Here is a 25,494-nt window from a genome sequence, read left to right as displayed (position 1 = left end):
ATGGGATGCTGAATTTATTGACCTATCTTGGTACAGTCTTATGCATATTTCTCCACCTCAGGGCCGTGCCATTCATGCTTATTTAGGTATGTCGCAGGGACCAAGCATCTACATCACTGAAAATGCAGAGCAATTGTTCAATTTGGTGGGATGAATTATCTCTGAACACTCAGATAAGCTGCAAAGCATTCTGGATTTAGAGTACCCTCACAAATGATGATGGATAAATATTGTCATGAATTATAAAAAGAAAATGACAAATATTCACAAGATAGATGTGATAATCTTGCTAGGTGAAGTAGATATTTATGGCACAATATGGCAATCTCTTTGTAGTACAATGACTGAAAACTACCAGCATGTCCTAGCCCTGGTATTTGCTGTGAAGGAGATCAATGAGAATGCCAGGATCTTACCCAATGCCACCTTGGGTTTCAATGTCTATGACAGTCATATGGATTCTAGATGGACCTCTCAGGCCGCACTGCAACTCATTTCCCCAAGGAACAAACTTTTTCCCAACTACAATTGTGACCTTCAAGACAGTTTTGTTGCACTCGTTGAGGGACTTTATTCAGAAATCTCCTATGAAATACCAAGTTTTTTCAATGCCTACAGAATACCACAGGTATGATACTTAATGAGTGATTGAGCATCCTTTTTCCTTCAGGGTGACACTTGAAGTTGCCACAGAGATAAATGCATTTCTGTGCTACTCTTTCTATTCATTCACAACTTGAGACATAGATTTCTGAAGAAGTAGTCTCTCCCAAATGAGCCTGTTTAGACGCTGTGGTCATATAAAGTGTCCCCCCCCCCAGTGGGTACATAGAGGAGTACATCTCAGGTGACATAGATGTCAACTGAGGTGAAGGCTGTCTCAACTATGCTACCTCATTTGTGGACTGCTCTACTTAGGAAGGCTTACAGGGTAACTCACTGATGTCATTTTGGAATCAGGAAAAGAACTTTAAAAAAAATCCCTCGCTTTAAATTCTTAACAATTACAATATGAGAGAATTTAATATGAGAATTTGGATTGCATTTTTCTAGGTCACCTTGTAAGTTGGTCTGAACATTTTTTTTAATTGAAGGCATATAATTTCTTCAAGTTAAAAGTTTTTTTTTCCCCTCAAAAATGATGCAATTGCACTAAATTTAAATTGCTTTCTATCTGAGGAATTTTCACTACTCCAGTGGGTATCATTGGGGGTTGGGCATATTTGAAAAGCTGCAGTCAGGAAAGCACTTCCTCCATTTCCACTGCAAAGCTCTCCTTGGTAACTGTTCAAGATGTTGCGCTGAATTAGAATTTTATTCTATGTTTAAAAAAAATCTTGTTTTGCTTTACAGAAATGAGTTCTGTTCTGAGAAAAACAGCACAATAGGGTAATATCATTTAGTCCTTCAAAGATTTTACACTAGATTTTACACTTTGGCTGAATACTAAATGGTCATGATGTTGTCACAGATAACAAGTGTCATCTTTAATAATTTGATATGGTCTCATTTGTTATATCAAAGATGGAAGTTGTCATAAAGTTGAAAAGTAATAAAGATCCCAAGTAAATGTTCATAGACTCATTTTCACTGCCTATTCCTTCTCAAAAATATCTTGTTCTGCTCTACATAAATGAGTTCTGTTCTGTAATAAGGAAGGAAACAGGAATAAAAGGGATAGGTTATACAGAAACAACTAAGATTAGTTTATTTGCAGATGATACCTTACTTACATTGGAAGACCCAGTAAAGTCAATTGAGAGGATTAAAATACATTTAATGATATTTGGAGAAATGACTGGGTTACTTGGTGAATTGGAATAAATCAGAATGTATGATGATAAATTATGACATGGAAGATGAAGGAATATTGAAAGGAAAATTTGAAGGGAAACTGAATAAGAGTATAAAATATCTTGGGATAAACATTGTGTGGAATTTCCAAGATACTAAAAAAGCAAATTTAGAAAAAGTTAAAACAGAGATTAAAGAGAAAATGAAGGATTACACAGGCCAACACACATTTTGCTTCCTTAAATGTTACACCAATTCCTGGGTATATTTGGGGTGCTGATTCCAAAAATGGCATCCGTTTTGCCCTATCACGTCTAGTTTTGGAGACATGGCATAGCCTCTTTAGTGGATGGTTCAAGCAGCTTCTTCATGAGGAAGCCTACACTATGGCTATTGCATTCCACTCGAAATTCCACATCCAACAGTATATAATATGATGGGGTTACTTTTAACCCACCGCAATTTTATCATGTCACCTCTCCAGTGCGCGTCATCCCCCCATGCGCATCACCCGGTGCACCCCGCACCCCCCTAGCGAAGCCACTGGAAGAAGATGAGTAATAAAGAACAAATCAAGATGAAGCTGGAAGGGGAGAGAAAGATTTCTTGGTTAAACATTAATCAACTAATTAAATGGACTAAGGATTGGGGGGAAAGCATGGGGAGTTGAGAAAGTTAATAAAGTTGGAAGAGATTATAGAGGAAAAGGAGAAAGAAAATGAAGTTAAAAATAGGAAAGGGATAATAAGTAAGATAGACAATATACTGGTGGTAGCAGGTAAAAGTTTTAATGGTCTTAAGAAGGTTTGGCAAGGAGAATTAAATGAAGAGTTGAGTAATGAAATTTGGAAAGGTTTATGGAATAAAAGAATAATGAAGAATTCATCTATTAGAATTAAGAAAAATTGTTATAAATCTATATGGAGATGGTATTTAACACCTATAAAATTGAATCAGAGCAATAAGGATATAATGAATGTGTGCTTGAGATGTAAAAAAGAGATTGGCAATTATTTTTATATGTGGTAGTCCTGCAAAATAATGAAAAAAAAATTGGGCAATGATATCTAGAGAAGTTAATGAAATGATGGCTTTGTTGAATGTGTTTAGAAATGAAGATATGGAAATGGGGAAAAAGGAATTAATCATGGTGATGGTAACTGCTGCAAGACTGTTGTTTGCTAGGAATTGGAAAGGAGATAGAAATTGAATATTGGGGAATGGTATAAGGGAATGTGGAATATAGCAATAAATGACAAATTAACATGTGAGTTGGAAGTTAAGAAAGGAGTAGTGAAAAAAAAATGTATTTATTGATAGATGGAAGTTATTTTAGAGCATACTTTAGAGAAGGGCAAAGGTTGTATGCCTGATCAAGAATCAATGACTTTTTGGAGAAGAAAGGGAAATTCAAATTAAGAAGAAAATGAAGATGAAATCATAAAGTATGAAGTTGGAAGAGAATGTGTAATTATTCCTGGAGAAGGGGGTGGGGAGCAGTAGTAGATTAATGAGGATAATTGTAAGTTTTTGTTAGTTTTTTTGTTTGTTTATATTTCAGTTATTAAAATAATTTTTTTTAAAAAAACAAAACAATGGGTTCTGTTCTAAGAATAACAGTACAATAGGGTAATATCAATTGGTCCTTCAAAGATTTTACACTGGATTTTACATTTTGGCTAAACACTAAATGGTCATGATGTTATCACAGATATTGTAATCTTCAGTAATTTTATATAGTCTCATTTGCTATATCAAAAACAGGTAGTCATAAAGTTGAAAAGCAATAAAGATCCCAAGAAATTGTTCATAGACTCATTCTCACTACCTATTTCTTTTCAAAAATCTTTCTATCTTCTAAATTTCCTTAAGTTTTTATATGCTTCTGCTCCAATGATAAAGGATGAAACCCAATTCCTGACCACCTACCAGATGATCCCAAACGAATCCCATCAGTACAAGGGGATTCTCCAGTTGCTTCTCCTTTTCAAGTGGACTTGGATTGCATTCTTTGCTGCAGATGCAGCCAACCTAGAGTGGTTCAAGAAGTTTATGTTTCCCATGTTTTCCCAGAGTGGCATCTGTTTCTCCTTCATGGACTCGTTCACCAATTTAGGTTACTTAAGTGACAGAGGCCGCTATTGGATATGGCAGCAGGAAATCTTTGATAAAATCATGGACACCACAGCCAATGTCTTGGTTTTCGATGGAGACACTCGTTCCATGTTTGTTTTGAGACAGTTGCTAGATATACCAGCATATTTTCACACTGCTCAAAAGGCAAAAGGCAAAGTCTGGATTTTCACAGCCCAGATGGTGTTTAAATGGTATTCTGACCAAAGGGTCTGTGATATAGAAATCCTCCAAGGTGCTCTATCCATTGGAATGCACACCAGGGAACTTCCAGGATTCCGCCAGTTCCTCCTGGATAGAAATCCTTATAGGAATAAAGAAGATGGTTTCATCAGGGACTTCTGGACAGATGTCTTTGGCTGTGCATTCCCAGAGTCTCTTCCACGCGGTGAGAGAAAGGATGTTTGCACTGGAGAGGAGAGACTGGAATCCCTGCCTGCGCATTACTTTCCAACAAGTATAACTGGTCACAGCTACAGTATCTATAATGCAGTCTATGCTGTGGCTCATGCCCTCAATGCCATGTATTTATCCACATCAGAAAGTAGAGCAAAAATGGAAGGAAGGAGAGGGAGAATTCTGGATCATCATCCATGGAAGGTAATGGTTTTTGGGGCTCAATCCTGTTCAACTTTCCAGCGCTGATGCATCTGCAATCCTCACCTTGAGGAGGCTTCCCTGATTGTCCCCCCACTAGAGAATACAGTGTACCACCTGTTGGCACAGCTGTGTTAGCACAGGAAAGATGGATAGGCTTGAGCCCTCCACCTTATAATGTGATTAGAATCTGGGCAGCATGAGGCGATCATGTAGTTTCTACAGTAGTTTAAGTGGTACTGCAGCATGTTTGTGGTTTTGCTGCAGCTGGTAGTGGCCGAAGCAAGTTGACCTGTCCATAGACCTGGCATATCATTTTTTCTGCCCAGTCTTTGTGGATGCCCTTGCCATCTCTCTGGTGGGCTGGAGACAAGGTGGCAGACTTAAAGTGAAAGGCACCCTGAATGCATCACATATCAGGAAGATCTGCAAAATAACTTTCCCCGCATACAGAGTGCCTAGATCATTGTCTACCAATGTACATGATGTGTGTGTGTTTACAGACTCTTCAAATAGGCCATTACGTTTATCAGTGTTTCAGCAGAAACATCCTAGGACTTGCTAAAGAAAAGTGATAGAAGAATTTTGAAATGCATCTAGGATAAAATGAACAATTATATCAGTCAGTGACGGATGTGCCTGTTTATATAAGCTTCCATTCATGCCATTTTGAGAAATACATCTGCATTAACCCATTTCTGCCCAACATTGCATTTATGCAACAGGGACCAAATGTGTACACTAGTGGGCTGGGCAAAAATGGGTTAATTTGAGTTTGAAATGTGATAAATTTCAATAGGCAGATAGGGTACTTTTATTGAAATTTCAATCTTTTTTTCTGCAGTTGTTCCCATACTATCAATGTGACCTATATCAATGTGAGAAAATATGTCATGAGGTCACCCAATATGGGACATGCCCAGCAAACCACCCAGATGATCCTTGCAGCCCCCATCAGCAGGCAGGCTGTGTAGTTGCAAGTCACTCAACTGATTTGCATTTCCTTTCTGCGATTGGACCTCTGAAGAGTACCCAGTGATGCTGCAGGGACCTCTGATGAAGTTCACTTGCCAGACAGTGGGAGGAATGGCCACTGAGCCTGGATTCTTTGCTCTCAGAATCATCTGGGTGGATTAATGTGTGAATTTTTAACCTTTCAAGTATATGAAATATTAAAAATATTTATGTATCACTGTATCAGGGTGAATCGTCATTAGTATGGCTGTATCTACAATGAATGAATAGATATAGATATATTAAAGGTAGTGACTTTCTATATGTATGGGCAGTTGTGTTCTCTGATGTCTGATGGCATCTTTTGTGACACACGAATGTCTCCCTTTTCAATCCAGCTCCACCACTTTCTGAAACAAGTGTCCTTTAACAACAGTGCTGGGGACATGGTTTCCTTTCATCAGAACGGGGAATTAATAGGATCATCTGATGTGATAAACTGGGTCACGTTTCCAAACCAGTCTTTCTTCAGAGTGAAAGTTGGCAAGATGGACCCCCTGGTTCCTTCCAATGAGTGCCTCACCGTCGATGAGGATGCCATTGTATGGCACAGGTCATTTCACTAGGTACGTCTTGAATGAAGGCATGTGAGGAAGTCCCTGAATGATGTGAGCAGGAGGGAGACCATATTCTGTGATATGATACATGGTATATTTTTCATTATGGAATTCACCAAAACCATTATGTGTGAATATCCCATTACTCACCAGCTGCATTCTAATCTAGAAAACATGTATAGAGATGGAAATATTCATGTATGGAGATACCCCTGCTATTTCCTGTTCCTCATTTCCTTTCTTAATCTCCCTCCACCTTTCTTCTTTTGCTGGACTTTCAGTTCTCCTTAGATTGACCAGTCCTAGTTGCGTACCTTCCATAGACTTCCCTGGGACAAAAGCCACAAGCACCAGCTACTAGGACCCCACAGAAGCTTCTCTGAGGCTCCTGACATGGGTGGAAACTGTGCTTCTGGTTTCCTGGAAACACAGTTTTGTTTTTTGGTTTTAAAATAAAAATGTCTATTTATTTATTCCAGATACAGGGCAGGAAGATGGGCTAGACTTAGGGTTGGGTCTACACATGTTACACATCAGGATAATGGTCTTGGATTACAACATGCATTCTTAAAAAGTATTTTTAAAACACCAGCTAGAAAGAAAGAGATTATCCATGCAAATGTTACCACATTTGTCATTATAATATTTTCTAATTTATCTAAACAATCAAAATTATTTATCTAAAATTATATATTGAGTCATATAAAGGCTTCCAATATCTTCTTATTCTACCTAGATCTCTCTCTTTCATTCTTTCTGTTAAGACATCCATTTCTGCTGTTTCAGAAATCTTATCTACTAATTTTTCTCTATTTGGAACATCTGTGGATTTTCACATTTGCACATAAAATATTCTTGCCACTGTGCTAATATGTACAATATGGTGTTTCTTGTGTTGTTCCTTAATTTCTGATGTCACATTTAGGAGGAATATTTCTGGTTTGAATGGAATTACAGAATTCAGTATCTCTTGTAACATTTTATGTATCATTTTCCAATGCTTTTTCGCATGCCCGCCACATATGGTAAAAAGTCCCCTCAATCTCTTTACACTTCCAACACTTGTTTGATGAACCTGAATAGATTTTTGCTATTTTCTCTAGAGTCAAATGCCATCTATAAAACATTTTATATAAATTCTCTGTGGAAGATACCGCTTTAGTTATCTTAATATTTAAATTCCAAATTTGTTTCCAATCATCAATCGGTATATTATATCCAAAAATTTTTGCCCAAAGAACCATTTAGTCTTTGACTATCACATCATTCTTTGACGTGACTATCACCTCCATTCTTATCTCAAGGAGAAAATTGTACATTTTTAAAATGTTTTTTCCCTCATCAATCAAAAATATTTTATTGAAACATATCTTATTCATAGAGAGCTATTTTATGGTCTTCTCCTATTCTTGTTTGCAAGTCATTCCATCAGTCCAGGTTTATTCCTTTCTCTTCCAACTCCTTTTTACTTAGGAGCTCTCCTTCAATATTTTGCAGCTCGCTGTATGATCTATTTTGCACAGTTTATAGTGTCAGGGAACCTCAGAGAGGTTTCCCTGACGTGGGAGAAGGTTGCGCGAGGCTCCATGAGCCTCTGGTGAGTAGGGGGAGCAGATTTCTGTGCAGGGGGAGCAGCGATTGCCTGTGGGGGGCACCATCACAGAGCTTTGCCATGGGTGCGGGGTTGCGGAGGTCCGCGGCTGACCAGTCCTGCACAATTTTTGTCAATGGACTAACACTGAGGAATGATAACTTGTCCCTACACCCAAGCTTAAGCACACCTTTTGTGTTTATGTGTGTTCATGTGAAATTCTACAGACCATTTTTACATTTTGGGATTAGAATACCTTCTAGGAACTCCAATATAGAGTTGTGCTTCTTCATCTCATTGTATAGCTCATCAGTTGGATGAGGCAATTGACTCTGCCCACATCCCCCAATCTGCATTTTGCATTTGACTCAAGCTGGTTAACCTGAATTTCTAGGGAAAAGAAAGTGAATCCCCTGAGGCCAAGCCAAAGTTCTGCCTACTTATAAATACTTAACCTTTCGTACCTTCCAATGTGTAAGATACTTTTCTAGGCCTTCTGGCAGGGATCCCCAGGTATGTCAAAACTGTGGACGCTTTGAAACTCGGAAGAGGGGTGATGGGTGACACCACTAAATGGCCACCAACAATGGGAGGAGTCATAAAGTGACCTCATTCTCTAGGCTTTGTTCAGTTTCCCCCTGAGAGAACTAAACATCTTTCATATCCTTTCAGTGAGATGATGCAGGGCATGGACTTCCATAGGTTACCCCAGTGCACATTATGGACACAACTCTTCCATAATTGGAAAGTGCTCATACTTACTGTTCATTGGGTAGGAGAGTTAGTTCATGACAAATGACATGGTTCCCATGTAAGCTTGTACATCATTCTGTTGTTTTCATAAAAGATTCCATCATGCCTTTCAACACACTCAGGAAATGCACAAGAGTACAGGGCATGCATACTGTGTCTGCTGAACTTGAAGGATTAAAGTGTGTTTTTCAGAGGATGAATTTTCTCCTGTTCTGATTGTGTCTCAGGTGCAACCCATTTCTCTGTGCAATGAGCACTGCCGCTCTGGTTCTAGCAAGAAAGTGAAGGAGGGAGAGCCCTTCTGCTGCTATGACTGCGTCCCATGTCCAGAGGGGGAGATTTCCAATCTTAGTGGTGAGAGTTGCATTGTACAAATATATAGTTTGCAGCTTGATACTCTAAATCCAAAGTGACCACCATGCAGGATTAATGTTCACATTGGAGTTATGAAATATATCTCGGTAACTGGAAGGTCTTTCTTTCTTTCTTTCTTTCTTTCTTTCTTTCTTTCTTTCTTTCTTTCTTTCTTTCTTTCTTTCTTTCTTTCTTTCTTTCTTTCTTTCTTTCTTTCTTTCTTTCTTTCTTTCTTTCTTTCTATAGGTCCCAATGCTCAAAAGTTTGGCAACTACTGGTCTATGGGATTCATTGCCGCAGGATGCCACAGGATATGGCAATGAACACTAGCTTGGATGTCTTTAAAAGAAGCTTTGTCCAAGCATGGTCTAGCAATGGCTACTAGTCAAGCTGTCTGCATACTACTTCCAGGGTGGGTGGCACTCTGCCTCTGAATGCAGATATAGGAGAGTACAGAAAAAAATATGATTCTATGTCCAGTCACTGGTCTTCCCAAAGGAAGCTGAACTAGGTTGACATTATCCACCAGACTTTTCCCGTGTCATGTTCTTATGCTTTGGAATCATTCCCCCCTGAGAATTCTCAATCTGCTCATGGTTGGTGCATTCACACTTCCATCTTAGAATGCTTGTGCCCTGTCATACCAACACCTGGATGCTCTAGTGTGGAAGTGGGAATGGTAGCATTGTCTGGGGAGCTGTGCAATGTTCTGTTCCTTTCCTGATGTCAGCAATAATTTTTCTTTTGCAGACATGGACAGCTGCTTCAAATGTCCAGATGACGAATATCCCAATAAAGAGCGGAATCGGTGCATGGCCAAGACTGTAAGCTTCCTGTCCTACGAAGAACCCTTAGGAATCAGTTTAGCCATTGGAGCTCTCTTCTTCTCTTTGGTCACACTTCTGGTGCTAGGAACATTTATGAAGCACCACGACACCCCCATAGTCAGAGCCAACAACCGAGACCTTGAATTTTAGAAGACATGGGCTTGGGGGCATGGGAGAATAGAACCTGCTCACATAGGGGTTACACCAAAAAAAAAAAAAAAAAAAAAAAAAGGACTGAAAATCAGAAGCTGATCAGACACATTTCTTTTCTATATGGGAAAACAATTTCAGCTATTTTATAATCCATGAGACTGGGAAGCAGAATCTGTATCTGGATTTTGCACGTGCAAAAACCAGACACAGGTCAAAACTGGGGTTAATCCAGGACTATTGCATTCCAATAGTTTGGAAATATATCAATCTTTGACATGGGAACAGAATCTGTATCTGGATTTTGCACGTGCAAAAACCAGACACAGGTCAAAACTGGGGTTAATCCAGGACTATTGCATTCCAATAACTTGGAAATTTTTCAAACTTTTTGACATGGGAACTGAATCTATCTGGTATGCACAGATGTGAGATTTTCCCTATAAAAGCAGGACACATCTTTTTTTTGCCACACCACACCTTTCCAAAAGAAAGAAGGCTGCAGATTTTGGTGAGTATATTATTCTCTGATCATGGGTTATGTATGATGTGTGTGTGTATGATCCTATTAGGAAGCATGTCTTGAAATTTTGTCCATTAGGACAAAATGTCTGGATTTTTGTGGGGTCTGATGTCTTTTTTAATTCTGTGTATGCTCAGGGGTTAGTATTGACAGGCGTTTTTTAAAAAAATCCTAGCTCTCTCTCTCTCTTTCTGGTCTTGAATTTTGTATGTGTGAGGGTGCTTGGTCCTCGCCTTTTTTCATGGGATTTGACTGCCCCCTTGTGTCAAACTGTTGAGGGGTTTATTCAAGGGTTGAGGGGGCTGTCTTGAATTTTGACCATAGGGCAAAAAAAGTCTGGATTTTTGTTCAGAGTGAATCTTTTTGTGGGATCTGATGTCTTTTTTTATTCTGTGCATGCTCAGGGGGTATTTTTTATGACAGGAGTAAAAATCCCTACCTCTCTCCCCCCCTTCTAGGTGTGACTGTTTGTCAGAGTTCAATAATTATGCAAGGTTTTATTCAAGGGTTGGGGGGACTGTCTTGAAATTTTGACCATAGGGCAAAAAAAAATGTGTCTTTTTTTTTTCAGGTGTACAGTGCAAAAAAAAAAAATGTTTGACTGTTCAGTGAATAAAAAAAATAGCAGTTTCCTAATAATTTTTTAAAAGTACATGATACATTTACATGTCTTCTTCTGTTTCAAATTTAGTGCTGTTTCTGGGGGAACTGCAGGAATCAACTGCTAAACCAGGTATTTGCACAGTTGAATTTTTATTTTCCATTTCCTCTGAATACTGAGCAAATCAAAATGGTTCTTTTTTTTCAGATCCCCCTAGGCAGTCAGGCGACAATTCAGACTGCAAGAAAAAGCCTTTCACATTTCGAAAAGGTAAAACTGAGCCTATTTTTTAATAAAGTTTCCTGAGTCTCTTTTAAAAAAATAAGTAAAGTGACCCTCCTTATTTTTCTTTTTTAACTGTAGGACTTCCTTCAAGCACCAGATTAACCCCCCCCCCCAGTTCTGATGGCTTATACTCAGCACCCAGTTCTGGTTTGTGTTACTTTACCTCATATTTTATTTAAAAATCAAGAAACTGGGTATCCTACATAATCCATAATTATTTTTACTGTTTTATTTTTTTTTTGAAGGAGAATCATCTCCAGCCCTATTCAAAAGAGGTAAAAATTCTGTTATTGCTCCCCTTTTTTATTGCACATTTATAACCATTTAATATAAAATTAAATTTCTGATCATTTCAGCTAAAGGAATTATTGATACAGCTCTTAGCGACAGATGTGATGGCGGTTCAAGCGTCTTTAAAAGAGATAATATTCATGATTAATAACAAGGAAAAAAAAGTATTGGCATCTACAAAAAAAAAAAAAAAGATTTTCCTTTCTTGTTCTAGTTGCTAGAGGGTCACCAAAATCCAGGACAGGGGGAGGTAATCCTAGGCCTTTTTTTTTTTTAATGGAGCTCAGTTTTTTTTAAAAAAAAGAAAATTGATTTTAAAATTTTGGTTTTTTCCCACAATAGGAAATGTTGAACCTGTGCAAAATCATGCAGGTGTTAATGGACCCCGAGGAAAATCTCCATTGAGTCCAAAGCCTAGCATGTCCAAACCACCTGCTCTGGACAGTCACAAAAAAGGTAACCACTGATCCATGATCAGCTTGAATAAAATACAAAATATGGATATTAATAATAATGGGAAATCCTATGCCACTATTTTCTAGCACTTTTAAATTTTGGTTTTTCTCACACTCAGGAAATACTGGACCTGTGCAAAATATTCTTCAAAGGAAAGCTGCAGGGGGGCCTTCCACTTTTAATGCAGCTAGCAACCAGAAAGGTAACTACCTGTATAAATTACATAATAGGAATATTTTTAATGGGAAATCCTATGCCACTATTTTCTAGCGCTTTTAAATTTTGGTTTTTTTCTACATTCAGGAAATACTGGGCCTGTGCAAAATATTCTTCAAAGAAAAGCTGCTGGGGGGCCTTCCACTTCTAATGTAGCAACTACTGCCAACCAGAAAGGTAACCACTTGTATAAATTTATCCACTAAATTTGACAAAAAAATATTTCTTTACTCCTTGGGACAGGATGCCTTTAAGAGGGGATTGGAGGAAAAAAAAAATCCATTGTGGGTTACAAGCCAGGATTTTAGAAGTGGGCTATGCAAGAGAGTCTCTTTTTTACCTGGTGTGAGATACAGGTCGCAGGACTAGGTGGGGGCCTATGGTCCGTTCTTATGATAATAAATTGCCTATTTCAGTTATGTAGTCTCCCCATTCAGTAAAAGAAAATTATGCCTTTTCCTTCTAGGAACTGTCACACCTACTGGCAGACCAATCCCCGACCGTAAGCGGAGATTTTTGTCTGGCAGTGAAACCGAAGATTTTGCTGAGGATGGTCCTAAGAAAAAACAGAAGAAAACCAGAAACCTTGACCCAGATGAATGTTTTGAATTGGAAGGATTATTGAACTAGTGTATGAATTCTGTTATTGAGAAGGAGAGAAAACTCTCAGCTCAGCTTAGCTACTAGAATTCAGAGTTAAAAAAAAACACCGGTGCTTGTTGTTTCAGGGCAAGGGGCTTGATAAAGAGATGCTTGTTTCTTTTCAAGAAAATATTAAAAACTTCCACATCTATCCTGAAAGTCTGCAGGGGGACCTGAGCCAGACACCACACAAGTCTCCATCTGCTGCAGGGGTGAAATAGGTTGGGGCAGGCTTCCCACACTCCCCACAGGACTCCTCTGATTCAGAGTATGATGATGATGATGATATAGGGCTTTCTCCCATCCCCCAGGGGCCACCTGTTCCTGCACCAGATGCAGGTGATGATATGGTTGAAGACCATTCTGATAGTGGCTATTCCTCCAATCCAAACCCTGTGTCCGATAGCGGTTATACCACCATGAACACTACAGGGGGGGAGGAGGAGCCTGAACCAAGAGTCTACCTGGAAAGGGAGGGTCGCTGGGAATGGCATGCTCCGAGACTACCTGTCTCCCGATACACTTTTTCCTTCTGTTTTGTAAACATGGAGCGCTTAAGTCACCCTTTGTTGGTGGAACAAGCCATAACCAATAGCATACAGGAATTGTTGGACGAGTTACGTAGCGAAATAGATCCGGAGGATTTAGTACAACTGCGTCTTGAAGGAGGGGGCTTAAATAACCCTCTCTTCTCCTTGAGGAGACACATCAGTGCTCTGGACGCTGCATCATTTTTTGCTAACATAGGGAATCTCATTCAGAGCAATGCAGAAGTTCATCTCCATGGTCTGTTACATCTCATTGTTTCTGTTATCAGAAACAGGGGTGGGAGGGGTCAAAGACTCCTAAGCACTGTCCTTTATAGCAAGATCATAGAAAAGAAAAGACAACACCTTGTTGACCTGAATAATGAGGACAGCAACCTTTGCTTTGGGGGGATTCTCTTAGCAAACATAAATGGCCAAGGGTATACTGATTTTCATTTATTACAGATGGCAAGACAGCTGTATGCAGCAGTTGGGATTGCCCCTGATAAAAAAAAATTCTGTTATCAGACCTGGGGAGATTTGAAAGGTATTTACAAGTGAATATAGGGGTTGTCCTACATGGTGATAAAGGCTGGGAAATCTTCAGATCGGGACCACTTATACATGATAAGTCCTACTTTCTACTGCTACACGATGAGCATTATTATGATATTCTAGACATGAAAGGATTCTTTGGTTCTAGAAATTACTGCTCCATCTGTGGAACTCCTTATGCTCATACACACACTTGTAGGTTTCGCTGTCATTTTTGTTTACGGAGACAGTGTACCAGGGAGGTGGAGGTGCGGTGTGAAAGCTGGTATGCAGCTGGAAGGAAATATGTCCTTCCATCGTCAATTTGAAACTTTCTATCGTCTGTGAGTGTGTCCCAGGTGTGAGGGTATTGTATCTCCGCTAACCCCACTTCCCACTCCCCCGGCAGATCCAGGGAGCGCGCCAGATGGATCGTGAAGGCAGCACTACTGTTCTGATCAAATATTTTATTGCAAGCGTTGCTAGGAAGGGTGATGTAAAAATCGTTTTCAGCCATTTTTTTCCCCTTCTCTACTTAGCTTCACACAGTTCAGAGTCTGCGACCCAACTATTAAATTTGTCAGGCCACCCTAACCATTTTACCAAGTGTTGCTTTTTCTTCCCCCTTCCCCTCGTAGCTAGAACTTTTTCAACCCTGTAAACCCTATCCTCTCTGGCCCTCACTCTCTGTAATTCTTCAGGATAGAAAGTCCCCGCAATGCTCTCCCCCTCGTAATCTTTTAAGCTGTACACGGGTCTTCTCCCCTTGCTGCTGACTTGGTCGACTATGAAAATCTCACTGGTAAATCTTTGTTCGTAACCTTTTTCAAATACCCCCTTGAGCTTTGAGATCCTCACATGATCTCCTTTTCTGAACACAGAAACCTCTTTTCCCCCTCTAACCCAATCTCCGTACACTTTTTTCCAGACAGCCCCGGCATTGGAGTGGTTCACATCCACAGGTCAAACCCTGGTTGTTCTGTGCACCGTGCGGTTATAACTGCTTATAAGTCGCGGTAACACTTCCTTGTATCTAAAAGTGTTGTTAGCTGTGAAAAATCTCCACATTCTTGATTTTAATGTTCTATTAAAACGTTCCACAACAGCCGCTTTGACCTCATTTCCTGTAACAAAGTGATGGACGTCGTGTTTTTTTAATAGTTCTCTCACAGTACGGTTTAGAAATTCTTTACCAGAATCAGTCTGCAATTTGCGAGGTATTCTCCCCTGCTTGAAGATGTGTTGAAAAGCAGTTGCCACCTGCCTGCCTGATTTGTCTTTCAAGCTTCTGGCCCATGCATATTTGGAAAGTATATCCACCACCGTTAAAATGTACTTGTGTCCCGCGTTGTACTTAGAAAACTGTTGCATATCCACTAAATCAGCCTGCCACTGCGCATCCATTCCCGAAACAACCGTTTTGTTTCTCTTAAATCGTACTCGGTGCTGTTTGTGCAGTGTATAAGCATCTTGCTCTGCAAGCCAGTCCCGAACATATTTTTGAGTCAGAGATTTAATTTGCTTTTTGGCCTCTCGAAAGTGCGTGTTTACCCCTCCAAAGCTCCCGACCGCCCCAGGTGTATAATATATATTTTTTAAAATTTCCTCATGCTTTCCCATGGCTCCAGTTAGCACAGAAACGCGCACAATCAGATAACGTAATTCTATTTTATTTTCTTCTTCACAGTTATTTTCATTCCTCCTCCAGCTTTTTAGGGAAGCAGGAACAGCCTAACGGCTCACTGAGAGTCATGCGCCCAAAATCCTCTTCAATTTCCTAGACAAAGACAAAAAATCATGTCTCACTGGGCTTTTGGTTGAGATGTGTACTTCATTTAAAAATATATTTTAGAACCCCCTGTGAAATTTACATACAGACATGCAATTTTATAACCCCCTGTGAAATTTACATACAGACATGCATGGACACCACTGCGGTGTCTTCTTTGGGACATTCCAGATATCTTCACCGGTATCCCCATCACCCGACCAGTCTAGTGGCGCAACATCTAGTTCATGCATCTGATTTTTTTAAAAAAGAAAATTGCAAATTATTACCACTCCACGCCATGTACCTGATATCGAAACCATCCCATACCCTCCCCCCCAAAAAACACTTTTTTTTTCTTTTTTTCTTACCATGGATTGCGTCCAATAGGGTGCTGAATCCACTTCACTTTCCAGGCTGTCAGGCAGAGAACTACCCCTGTATAAAACCCCCTCTGGAGGTCCAATACAGGGCTCTGGTTCTTCACTCTCCAAGGGGACCTTTCCAATTAAATCATCCATGTGTGTACCCCATTCAAGTGAATTACTACGCGGATCCATGGCATTATAAAAATTGATAGTTGTACCCAAGCACTGCCAATCTACAGTCTCCATTTTTATTTTTAATTATTTTACACTCGGGCCAGGGCCTTAAATACAGGGGCATGCCATGGCATGCCCAGACATGTTCCTGAAAGCCTATTCCTATTGGTTCATTCCTCCCTCCTCCCCCTCAAAAAAAAAAAAAAAACATACATTGTGGGTCTTCCATTTTCTTTTATTTTTTAAAAAATCATACAAAGGTTTTCTTACATCTCCTTCACTTGTCATGAACACTTAGACAGCAGTGCCCTCTTGCAAGAAACTTTTGATACTTTTTTTTAGAAACCACAGTATATACATACTCAAGGTAAGTGTAATCCTCCCCGTTCACCAATGTATTAAGCCAAACCAGCGGGTCAGGAAAGATACTCATGCTAGCAAACAGGCTTAAAATATAATCAACAGTTGTGGCGGTCAGATGCAAAAACCGAAAACTGGAAGCTATGTTAATCACAGTGTTCAGAATTTCCTTCAGGTAGATTCTTTGACACACAACTTCAAAGAATCCTAATCTATCAAAATTACTCCATTTTCTGCAAAAGTGGGCTTCCTCTTCCTTGGATTTAATTTTACATCCAATGCAGCGGTCAAGTAAATACCCCTTATAGCAATGCTTAAGAATCACATACACTGTAGCTCTGATCAGTGATTTCATAGCGCCTGAGCGGCAGTTGGGGGTGAAATGCTCCACCCAGGTCTTCTGAAGGCCTAAAATTTCACGGAAACTTGTACAGCCTTTTTCTTCTTGATTTCCTGGAAACTTCCGGGTGTTTGGAGATCCGGGACATTCTTTCTCCTTTAAAAAAATATATTAAAAAAAACAATCTTAATTTCTAGTCCATTAATACAGTTGCAATGAGGATCAACCATAAATGTAAAAATGTTACCTGCACAATCTTAATTGCTGCAGCCTTAGGATACTCGGACACTGAGTGGAAAAGCACAAACCCGCAGTCACAGCCGGCTGGGGGAAAACGCACAGTCTCTTCATTCCAAGCCAGCTTGACAAGAAGCTCCATAGGTATCGGCCTATGAAATTCACCACTGACATCGATTTCACAGCAGCGGCTTTTCTTCCTCGGAGGAGAAACCGTCAATAGCTCAGAGCCTGAAGCCTGGTAGGGAAGATTCTCAAACACTGATCTAAGCGCGCTACTATTAGGCAATTCGAGTCTGACCGGGGTCTCCCCCCCTCAGAAGCCAGCACGTTCTCCTTCTCCTCGGGGCTCTCCATCTTGACCATCACCATTGTGTGATTTTCACTCTCCTCCCCGGCAGGGGATTCGCACTCCAACTGGGGAGCCACCATCTCAGAAGGCGATGTGGAAGAGCTTTTCAGAGGGGAGGACATGGCAGAAACAGCAGCAACAGCAAAGGCTGAACGGGTTTCTCCCTCCCCACAAAGGCCCTGGGTCTTAAATACAAGGACATGTCCGGACCTGTTCCCACTCCCCCCTATTTTCCCATTGGCTCCACACGGTGGTCCGAGAGCTATGAAACCTGCGCCTATTGGTCGGCGGTGATGGGGAAAGTTGTTTGAGGGGTCACATGAACCCCTTTCCCACACTTCATTGACGGTCTCCTTTTCCCGCCAAACCAAATGTCGGGGTGCTACAAAACCCCTCCCTAGTGGTCGAGGGGAAAGGGGTAAGTTGTTTGAGGGGTCACATGAATCCCTTTCCCACACTTCATTGGCGGGCTCCTTTTCCCGCCAAACCAAATGTCGGGGTGCTACAAAACCCCTCCCTAGTGGTCGAGGGGAATGGGATAGTTGTTTGAGGGGTCACATGAACCCCTTTCCCACACTTCATTGGCAGGCTCCTTTTCCCGCCAAACCAAATGTCAGGGCGCTACAAAACCCCTCCCTAGTGGTCGAGGGGAACGGGATGAGTTGTTTGAGGGGTCACATGAACCCCTTTCCCACACTTCATTGGCGGGCTCCTTTTCCCGCCAAACCAAATGTCGGGGTGCTACAAAACCCCTCCCTAGTGGTCGAGGGGAATGGGATAAGTTGTTTGAGGGGTCACATGAACCCCTTTCCCACACTTCATTGGCAGGCTCCTTTTCCCGCCAAACCAAATGTCGGGGCGCTACAAAACCCCTCCCTAGTGGTCGAGGGGAACAGGGTAAGTTGTTTGAGGGGTCACATGAACCCCTTTCCCACACTTCATTGGCAGGCTCCTTTTCCCACCAAACCAAATGTCGGGGTGCTACAAAACCTTTCCCTAGTGGTGGGGGGCAGTGGGGAGAGTTGTTTGAGGGTCACTTGAACCCCCTTAGGGGGCAGGATTTCTGGTAAAAAGGGGCGGGACTTGAGCTGTCAAAGTTAGTTTGACATAAAGTATGTACTTCCTACTACTCCCAAATTCAGCTATCTACTATCTCAGCTCTTCCTGAACATTATGCAAGTTCCTCTTTTGCCAAAATCTCTCAGAATGGTGTTATTTCAGGCCAACTCTCTGTGGATGCACAAATTTTCATGTACTTCCTTTTTCAGGCTCTTGGGAGCAAATTCACAGCCCAATACTAACTAACTTTCTAGTGCTGATGCATTTGCACTGCAGCTCTGAGGTTAATTTGCTTCCCTTGGGGAGGCCTCCTTGACTGCCCCCTACCAACATGGGTGTACCACCACTGGAAAGTTGCTTAGAATTGGGCTTTTAAACACCTCTTGCCCACCCAGCATTCACACTAAGGCGCTGATTCTTTTATTAACACCATAATCACAACAACTGAATGATAAACACTTAAAACCACTTTCATGATATGCCTAATTCAGATCTGTTCTTCCTGTGCATCAGCCATTTTTAACCACTGTGCCATGGCACACTGGTGTGCCATGAGTGGTTCACAGGTATGCCACAGGAATTTGGGAGGAGGTGATTTATTAGTAGGGCCAATGGGGGATGTGAGCCCCCACTGGCAGTATGGTGTGCCTTGTCAATTGTCAAAGACCTGATGGTTGCCCTGTCAGTGTGCCGTGAGATGAAAAAGGTTGAGAAACGCTGTTCTACATGCTCTTTATTTTAGGAAAATGAAGTCTACAGGCCCAAACCACAGAACAGGCTGGCATAGATTCAGTATTGTTTGACCAGAAAATATTCCAGCATTACAGTCTTCTGTTGGAAGTCAAATACATTTGACTTTGAAATGCATTTTCTAACACTTCAGTTAAATGTATCCATTTGTAATTACATTTTCAACGTTAACATATAAACAATGTCAACAAAAGAAAGTGTTACTGCAGAATGAAACCGGGGGTGGGGGGATGGGTGGAAGCTGTTCTGTTATTTAGCAAGACCATGTTACAACCAAAGACATTAATTTCCTCTTTGGCTTCACACCAAGGCTATTAACTGCTGGTTCTGCTGGAGATCATTGCTAAGTAACTAATTGCTAAGTAACGAAGTAACTAATGTTTGGGCATGGCAAACACATGCTGTTCATCTGTGCCCCCAGAGAGCATACAAATTTGCTGTAGTTCCCCTGTAACTGAAAAGGACTGCAATTCATTCTGCTGTTTGCTCATTGATCATTTGATCATTTCAATCAAGCTGTTGTCTTCATGGACAGTGAAGGACAGTGTTGGGGATGTAAAAAAAAGAGAAACTTTGTTAGGGGACGTTTTGCAACCAGTATGGTCACACTGGTGTTATTGCTGTTGATGCTGCTGCCACACGTAGTGTGCAGGGCTGGCCCTATCCATCATAACTATTTCCAGGCATATATGGTGTGTGTGTGTGTGTGTGTGTGTGTGTGTGTGTATATATATATATATATATATATATATATATATATATATATATATATATACTCATTCATATACTCATATACCATATAATATATATTATATATATACCACACACACACACACACACACACACACACACCATATATGGTATATACCATATATATACCATATACCAATAATATAATACCATATAATATATATAATAATTACCATGGCCAATGTATTGGTTTTCAATGGAGATACTCGTTCCATGTTTGTTTTGAGTCAGTTGCTACATATACCGGCATATTATAACACCACTCAAAAGGCCAAAGGCAAAGTTTGGATTTTTACAGCTGAGACGTTGTTTAAATGGTATTCTGACCGAAGGACCTGTGATATAGAAATTGTCCAAGGTGCTCTATCCTTTGGAATGCACTCCAAGGAACTTCCAGGATTCCACCAATTCCTCCAGGTTATAAATCCTTACAGCAATAAAGAAGATGGTTTCATCAGGGACTTCTGGACAGATGTTTTTGGATGTACATTTCCAGAGTCTCTTCCAGGCAAGGCAGGAAGGAACATTTGCACCGGAGAGTAGAAACTGCAGTCCTTTCCTGTGTATCGCTTTCCCATGAGTATAACCGGTCACAGCTACAGTATCTACAATGCGGTCTATGCAGTGGCTCATGCCTTACATGCCATGTATTCATCCAGATTGAAAAGGAAAACAATGACAGAAGGATGGAGGAGTGCACTGGATCATCATCCATGGAAAGTAATGGATCAAATTACAAGGCTGAGGCCAGGTCCAAACCCCGGCCCAGGGGCCAAATGCGGCCTGCAGAGAGCCTCTATCTGTCCCGCAGCCAGTCTCTGATCCCCTGAGAGCCTCTGGCCCAGTTGACCAAATACAACCAGAGTTTTGCTTGTGGGGTGGGGGAATGGGGGTCCATTTCAGTGTGTGTGCTTTATTTCTTGGGCTGTGTTGGTACTTGGAAAATCCTGGACATTTGAGCCCATTTATTCATTCATTTCAGTCATTCATCTAAGTTCCATCTCTAATGTATTTATTTAAATTTTATATTTCATTTATTTTTTCCGGCCCTCAACATCGTGCCTGATAGTTGATGCGGTTCTTTGGGTGAAAAGTTTGGAGACCCCTGATCTAGGCAATCGTAATCTAGGGAACATGGAAGTGGGTATCACATTTTATCCATAGCAGTTTGAGAGGTGCAACACTGTTGTGAGCTGGATAGACGTTCACACAGCTAGCCGCTGTCCAGCTGCACGGCTTGCCTATCTCCCAAGGTCAGAGCGCAGGCACTCCCGGGAACAAAGACGACACAAGGCAGAAGTCCTCCACCAAACGCCTCTTTACTATGTACAGTATATACAACAGCAACAGTCCAGATAGCACACGAATCACGGATCACACTGACGTAGCCTTCGGCACAAACTCCACTCTGCATCTCCCACAACCCAGCTTGCCCCTGCTGGAATATATATGAGCTACAGCCAATCAGAGTGGGCCAAAAGGTGCAAAGTCACTCTGATGGTGCATGGGGTGACATACAGGTGACAGTCACCTGGTATGCATCACCAGATGTTGCATCATCCTCTCCCAAGATGCCGTGCTGTGCTCAGTCAGGCCAAGGCTTCAGGGCCTGCTACTATCCAGGCTGTAAATTACTAGCAGTCCCAGGGATGATCCCTTAACAACACCATGTGTGTGTGCTTGCTGCTGCTGATAATGGTTGAAGCAACTTGACCATGTGAATAAGTCCTAACTTGTCATTTTTCTGCATTCTTTTCACTGATTCCCATGCTGCTACAGATAATGTGTGAAGCAACAGGTAAAAGACCAGGTTCTAAACAGCTTCCCCAACAAGCTTTCATACACTTGCATATTTGGCTTCATTTGCAACTAACAGCCCAATCCTACAGGCCATAAGAACATAAGAAGAGCCCTACTGGATCAGGCAGAATGCCCATCTAGTCCAGCTTCCTGTATCTCACAGTGGCCCACCAGATGCCTCTAGAAGCATATAAGACAACAAGAGACCAGCATCCTGGTGCCCTCCCTTGCATCTGGCATTCTGAAGTAGCCTACTTCTAAAACATGTGAGCTTGTATCATGTGATGATGAACTTTTCCTCCAGAAATCTGTCCAATCCTGCTTTAAAGGCATCCAGACCAGATGCCATCATGACATCCTGTGACAAGGAGTTCCAGGGGAAAAGAACATCCCTCTATCTACTCTCTTATCCCCTGCATAATTTTGTGTCTCGGTCATGTACCCCCTCAGGTGCCATTTTTCTAAACAGAAGAGCCTCAAACGCTGTAGCCGTTCCTTGTAGGGGCGGTGCCCCAGCCCAGTAATCATTTTGGTCTCCTTTGTACCTTTTCCATTTCCACTATATGCTTTTTAAGGTGTGGTGGCCAGAACTGGATGCAGTACTCCAGGTGTGGCCTTCTTGTGACCAGCTCATGCAAAAAGCCCCATGATGATGGAAACGGTAAGCCCCTCTGATGACACAGAAGCCTCTTGAGAAAGTGTGTTTGTCAGATATCATGAGCAATGTCTGTTAACCCTTCGTATTCTGTACTCCTCATACTCTGGGTGGCGATGAATGAAAATGCAGCAGCACCATTCCCCCTTACCTTCCCTCCATTGGGAAAGATAGAGGAGACAGTCATTAGCTACAGCAGAAAGCCCCAGGTTTTTTTCCCATTTTATTTATTTATAGAATTTATATCCCGCCTTTCTTCCCAGTTAAGGGCACTCAAGGCAACTTACAAAAGAAATCATATAAAAACATAAAATATATAAATGTGTATAAAAACGAAACGTTTAAAAACAATAAAACACAATAAAACTTGGAACTCAAAATTAAAATAAATAAATAAAAATTTATTTAAAAAATAAATATACATATATAAGTATATTTTATATATATGTTTATATATAATATACGAGATCTTAGGCAGCTGTGTGTTAAGCAGCTTTTTAAAATCACATAGTTTTGCAAATAATAAATTTAATCAATCAATCAATTAAATTGGGGGCGCCAAAATTTTAGTTTGCCCCAGGTGACAGGCCTTGGTACACCACTGCTAGTCCTTACAGAAAAGGATCCCCCAAGTTTGTCAAAACTGTGGACTCTTTTGAAACTGTGGGGTGTTGGGTGCCATCACAAAATGTCCACCGACAAAGGCAGGGAGTTAAAAAACATCATAGACTTCCATAGGTGTCCTGTGCACCCACTGAGTTCCTTGCCTGTGTGTCGCCTGGGGCCAGGACCACAGAATGTCGCTCCCCCCACCAGGAGGCTGCCAGTCCCCACTTACTTGTTGCATATGGAGCATCAAGTGGCATCCTCTAGCCCTCTGAAAACCTTCTGAGGCCTCTGGAGGGCATTTAAACATCACTTCCAGTTTTCTTTGGAAAACCAGAAGGGATGTTTAATGGACCTCTGGAGGATTCAGAAGGTTATTGGAGGGTTAAAGGACACAGCGCAAGGCCTCCCTGGCCCTCAGAAGGGCTCTGGAGGGCAGGCAATGGAAGGGCAGCAGGGAGGCATGGGTGGTGGTGCTGTCCCCATAGGCCCCACAGGTGTGGCGCCCTGGGGTATTTGCCTCCCTGATGCTAGTGCTTGCTCCCAGGAATACCAGTGCTGTGCACAGATTTGACACAACCGTTCCATAATTGGAAGGTGCTCTTATTTACAGTTCATTTGGTAAGAGAGTTTTTGAGAAATGATGCAGTTCCCAGGCAGGTTTGAAGACCATCCTGTTATTCTGCTGAAATCACCATGTGTTCCAACATGCTTAGGAAACTTGCATACAGTTCATTGCATGTATACTGTGGGTTTTAAAGTACATTTTATTCTGAAGGTTAACATTCTCCTGTTTCATGTACGGCTTAGGCACAACCCATTTCTCTGTGTAATGACCACTGCCCCTCTGGTTATAGCAAGAATGTGAAGGAGGGGAAGCCATTTTGCTGCTATGACTGCAATCGATGTCCAGAAGGGAAATTCTCTAATCAAAGTGCACAATATTGTGCATTGCACAATATTTATTTATTTATTTATACTGCCCTTCCTCCAAGGAGCTCAAGATGGTGTACATGATTCCCCCCTCCTTTTTCCTCACAACAACCCTGTGAGGTAGGTGAGACTGAGCGATAGTGACTGGCTGGAAGACCTGTGAGGAGGAAGAAACCTTTAATTACAACAATCACTTTTCCTGAAACACAAGTGCTGAGAAAGATTCACCATTGGCCTTTTTGTGTGACTCAGACCACAATTTAGCCACATGTAGCCAAAGAGACCATGTGCTATTGTGAGAATGCACAGTACTTTGCACATTCTAATGCAGGAGACAGAACTTTCTTGTAGTGTGCTGACAGGCCCTTGTTCTTTGCAATGAACAGCTTTGCCCAGAGCCAGTTCTCAGTCTCGCTCAGAGTGCCACATACCACAAAAGAAAATCTGTGTGGAAGTCTTGGGAGGGGAAGAATCCTTTAATTACTGCAGCCCATTTTCCAAAAACAAAAGTTCTCCGAAAGACTCCCCAATTTATCTTTTACAGATATCACTAACTCTTTTCAATGTCATGAGGATGAGTATCCCAATAAAGAACAGACCTCCTGCATTGCCAAAATTGTAAGCTTCTTGTCATATGAAGAACCTTTAGGAATCAGTTTAGCCATTGGAGCTCTCTTCTTCTCTTTGGTCACAGTTCTGGTGCTAGGAATATTTATGAAGAACCATGACACGCCTATGGTCAAAGCCAACAATCAAGACCTCAGCTACGCACTTCTGTTCTCTCTCCTGCTCTGCTTCCTTTGTGCACTACTGTTCATTGGCCAGCCTCAGAGGGTGGTGTGTCTCCTTTGGCAAACTGCATTTGGCATCATCTTCTCAATAGTTGTTTCTTGTGTGTTGGCAAAAAGCATCACAGTGATTGTTGCTTTCATGGCCACCAAGCCAGGTTCCAGAATGAGAAAGTGGGTGGGGAAGAAATTGGCCAACACCATTGTTCTTTTGTGTTCTCTGATACAAGCAGTTATTTGTGCTTTGTGGCTGGCAGTGTTTCTCCCATTTCCAGATGTTAACACAAACTCCGTGTTTGAAGAAATTGTACTGCAATGCAATGAGGGGTCACCTACCATGTTTTACTGTGTCTTGGGTTACATGGGATTCCTGACCATTGCCAGCTTCTGGGTGGCTTTTCTAGTGAGGAAACTGCCTGGCAGTTTCAATGAAGCCAAGTTCATCACCTTCAGCATGTTGGTCTTTTGCAGTGTTTGGTTGACTTTTGTTCCCATGTACCTGAGCACCAAGGGGAAATATATGGTGGCTGTGGAGATCTTCTCCATCCTTGCCTCTAGTGCTGGGCTGTTGGCTTGCATCTCTTTCCCCAAATGCTATATTATTGTGCTGAGACCTGAACTGAACAAGAAGGAACAGTTTATAAGACGAAAGCCACGAAGACATTAATTCTTCCTGTTAGCAAATATCAGACTCATCCTGAATCATATC

General features: G+C 41.3%; 1 pseudogene; it reads left to right on the top strand.

The window, feature by feature from the left end:
- Positions 1-340: 340 nt before the first annotated feature.
- LOC136653347 (vomeronasal type-2 receptor 26-like) lies at positions 341-25,452 on the top strand (annotated as a pseudogene).
- The last annotated feature ends 42 nt before the right edge of the window (positions 25,453-25,494 follow it).

The sequence above is a fragment of the Tiliqua scincoides genome, chromosome 5, assembly GCF_035046505.1.
Source record: "Tiliqua scincoides isolate rTilSci1 chromosome 5, rTilSci1.hap2, whole genome shotgun sequence".
Lineage (NCBI taxonomy): Eukaryota > Metazoa > Chordata > Lepidosauria > Squamata > Scincidae > Tiliqua > Tiliqua scincoides.
This window is presented reverse-complemented; position numbering and strand designations above follow the sequence as displayed.